Raw genomic sequence first — 4,370 nt, 5'->3', positions numbered from 1 at the left:
TTAACAATACCATAAGGTGCAACTTTCGCAATAGGAACTGATTTTACGTGCCCAATATTGAAGATTAACTTTACTGGTGAGCTTCAGCCGTCAAGTACAATTAAGAGCAGAATCTTTTTATCTCGTTCTGCCGTCCAGTTTCTGTACATTGTTACATTCACAATACCATCTTCAAACAGGAAACGAAATCAAAACTGTCTATATTTGTCTCGGTGTGATAAGTTGTAGATGATTATGACCATGGGGTAAGAGGACAAAGTCATATTCTAGAATCATCTTTATTTTTTTCTGACAGCACAAGACGGATATTTGAATAAAACGTAAAACCTATAAAGAAAACGCGAAGTCTAATAGCGAATTTGAAATGTTCCGAATCCAAGGTCAGGGTAGGTTAGGATAAACAGATAATACAGATCAATAAAAAGGAGTATTTTCTGTAAACCGTTTACAGTTCATTGGTGCATTTTAGATCAGTAACAAGTAATATTTTTGTATCAATATTCACAGATCATTAGTTTATTTTAGACCGATGAAAGGTGGTGTTTTTTGTATACAACTATCACAGTTCGTTGATGTATTTAAGATCGATCGATGAAGAACGATAACTTTGAATAAAATTACAACCGCCAGTTGATGTACTTTAGATCAATGGAGGGTAACATATGTGCATAAAATGCACAAAGGTGGTAATTAATTGCACTGCCTGGATATTCTATAAACGAATATCCATAGTATCATACATCCCAGTGTCTGATGTAGTTTAGATCCACGAACGGTAAATATCTTTATACGCAGTTGACGGTTAACTGCACTGATCCTAGATTATAGAAAGGAAGCTTCATGGTAGATTATATTTTTTTAAGCAAATAGACGAGCGCTTCATTGGTCGATCGTTCACCGTCACTTTAAACATAATGCTAATGATGGATCATATTTGGAGCCATTTTAATAAAGCTCTTGTCGGATAGTTAGATGAAATGTTAAGCACAAAATACAAATCCTAATAGGCCTGAATGCTGTTTTGTTGTAGGACAATCGAGGATCGCAACTCTCTGTGAAGAGATAGACGCTAGCTAATGACTAAATTCACCATGCTGATAAGATGAAACTAAACGCATATTTACTTGAAACAACATTAAAACGCCAGATTGGTAAGATGTCATTGGTATGTAGTTTTTTTTAACAAATTTTATTTATAACTAGCAGGACATGGTACAAATTTATTATAGAATCTAAATGCATGATTTATAAGAGTTTTATAAAATTTGGATGAAAAAAGTAAATAAACAATGCGACTGAATAATAGCCTTTCTCTCCCTCTAAGAAAATGCAGTAACTTTCCGTTTGATTATCTCATTGTCAAGCAGATATAACTCCTTAAAGTGAGAATGGAGGTAATCATTACAGGTCATTAGCTCTATGCAAAACATAAATACATCGTTCTAGTATGAGACAGGCAGGTTAAATATGATTTCCTAATGTAAATATTGGAGAATTGTATCATGATGTTGCATCTTAAGAGCACTACACAAATACTACCTTATCTGTGGTGCGTTTTCTTTAAAAGAATGATATATGGCAAATGTCCTAGTGTCCGGCTTCTAGCTGATATGAATATCACGCCTTACGTTATATAACAAGAACTGTAATGATTCAACTACACCTACTATTTAACAATTCTGTTTGGCATGACCAACATTCAGACACTTACTCGAAACACAGGGTAGGATGTAAAAGAAAAGATACATATATATAGAATTTAAATCACTTATAGATAAATACTAACATCTAATGTCCTTACTCCCTGTGACTCCCAGCTAAGAAAAGGAAACCCAAGAGTCTTATATAATTAACTAATTGTGTGGAATTAACCACAATAAGACATTATTGTTAGGATATCCTTTTACGGAGCTTCTGCGGACTAGGGTAAATCCTGTTAGAAATGTGTATGTGGTGTATCCCTTATCTGAAGCTACCATGGTTGTGTGAGGAGGTGTTCTAAATGTTAGTTGTTCTAAATTGTTGTAGTAGAACTAGACTAAGCTTTTATGCGGTGGTCTCTATGAAAGGATTACCCAACTACAACGGAGTATCTGACTACGATTACACTGGACAACAAATTTTTACAAAAGTCATGTTACTGAAATAAAATTAGTCAATTCTTATCAATTTTTATGTGCTGAACACGAATATGACAGTCAAATTGCAAAATTGGCTCTAGTTTTTTTGTAATCTGCAAGAAATTAATGTTTACATAACGAAATGCATTCCAATAGTAAAAGGTCAACTGTAATAGCCTACCTATAAAAAATCAAGTCATTGACTACATCTTAGATTTCTTCGCCTGTCTCTTGTACAGCTGTTCGGGAGCATCTCTGAGGAGTGTCCAGCAGTAGTCAGCCAGCATTGTAGTGGACCATTTTCCCTGGTATCTTTGTTCCATTGTTGCGATATCTTGATGAAAACGTTCGCCGTGTTCATCACTAACAATACCACAGTTGCTAGGAAAGAAATCCAAATGGGAATGAAGGAAGTGAATCTTTAGAGACATATTGCAGCCAAGTTTCTTATACTTCATCAACATGTCTTCTACTAGTTCCTTATAGTTTTCTGCTCTAACATTTCCGAGGAAGTTTGTAGAAACTAGGCGAAAAGCATTCCATGCTTGTTTCGCGTCACCTTCCAGCAAGTTGTTTAACCGGTCATCTTTGAAAAGCTCTCGAATCTGAGGACCCACAAAAACTCCCTCTTTAATCTTTGCTTCGCTGAGTCGAGGGAATTTTTCATGCAGGTATCGGAATGCTGGCAAAGTCCGGTCAATGGCTTTCACGAAGTTCTTCATCAAACCTAGTTTGATGTGAAGGGGTGGTAGCAAGATTTTCTGAGCCTCAACCAGAGCTGGGTGTTGGATATTCTTCTCTCCAATGGCTACATTCTGCCTGTGAGTCCATTCCTTCCTCATGTAGTGCATTTCCCTTGCTCGGCTATCCCACTCGCATAAGAAACACATGTATTTTGTATATCCTTGCTGCAGTCCCATTAAAAGGGCAACTACCTTCAAATCACCACAGAGGTGCCAGCTGTACTTGTTATACTCAATGGAATTCAGTAGCTGCCTTAAGTTATCGTATGTTTCTTTCATGTGGACAGCATACGCTACTGGAATAGATGGAAGAATGTTTCCATTGTGCAAAAGCACAGCCTTGAGACTCAGTTTCGAAGAGTCCACAAATAGTCTCCATTCTTGTGGGTCATGAGTGATTTTTAAAGCATTCATGAGGCCCTCAATATCGGAACAGAATATCAGATTACTTTCCTTTCTGAAGAAAGGCTCCAATTGTTGGTGGCGCTTTCGAAATGCAGTAATTGTGACATCTTCTTCTAGAAGATTCCATTGTTGGAGTCTTGATCCTAGCAATTCTGCCTTGTTCTTTGATAAGTCCAAATCACGAATCAGGTCATTTAGTTCTTCCTGTGTTATTCTGTGTGGGGTTGATGATGCACCACAGTGAAAATCTGGATCACTGCATGCTGATGGACCAGGAGAAGAACAGGTCGACTCACCTTTGTCTTCGTCAGATGAATCAAGAGAATATTCTGCTGGAGGTTCTGGAATAGGAAGTCCCTCACCATGTGGAACTGGTCTCAATGCAGACGGAATGTTTGGGTAGACTATTCTCGACTTCTTTCGCTTCGTTATTCCGCCGGAAAGAGGAGGAACCAAGCAGAAGTAACAGTCATTTAGGTGGTTGCTTGGCTCTCTCCACACCATTGGGACTGCAAACGGCATTGATGACCTTTTGCAATTCAACCACTGTGAAAGCTGTGTTGTACATGTAGCACAGCATATATGCGGAGCCCAAGGCTTGTCTTGGTCACCAACCTTGCATCCGAAGTAAAGATGATATGCCTTCTTCACTTGAGAATTGATACTTTTCTTCTGGTTGGCAAATGTCACTTCCCCACAAATATAGCAAAAATTGTCCGCGGTATTAACACACTTTCGAGGCATTACTGTTCTTTATTGTACGTAAATGGATAAAATAATAAGTTTTATGTAACAGTAGCTTGAACTGTCTCGCACAACGTCTAAAATATTTTAAATGCTGAACCTATCTGATTGGGCTTTATATAGTACACTGCTTACGTCAGCGTCAGCAGCCGCCTGGCATTAGTATAATAGGCCTACACATGTATAGTACACTGCTGACGTCAACTTACTTCAGCAGCCGCATGGCATTAGTATTGCATTGCATCAGAAAATGATGCAATCAACTGTGGATGATGTGAGCATGATGGTATTATGCAATGTTACATCATTATTCCGGATGTTGCTGCAGTCCTACTGGAGAAATTTACACAGTGAAACA

Source organism: Sinohyriopsis cumingii, unplaced genomic scaffold (genome assembly GCF_028554795.1).
Source record: "Sinohyriopsis cumingii isolate HCF-2022 unplaced genomic scaffold, ASM2855479v2 utg001768l, whole genome shotgun sequence".
In the NCBI taxonomy this organism is placed as follows: domain Eukaryota; kingdom Metazoa; phylum Mollusca; class Bivalvia; order Unionida; family Unionidae; genus Sinohyriopsis; species Sinohyriopsis cumingii.
Note: the sequence above shows the minus strand (reverse complement) of the source record.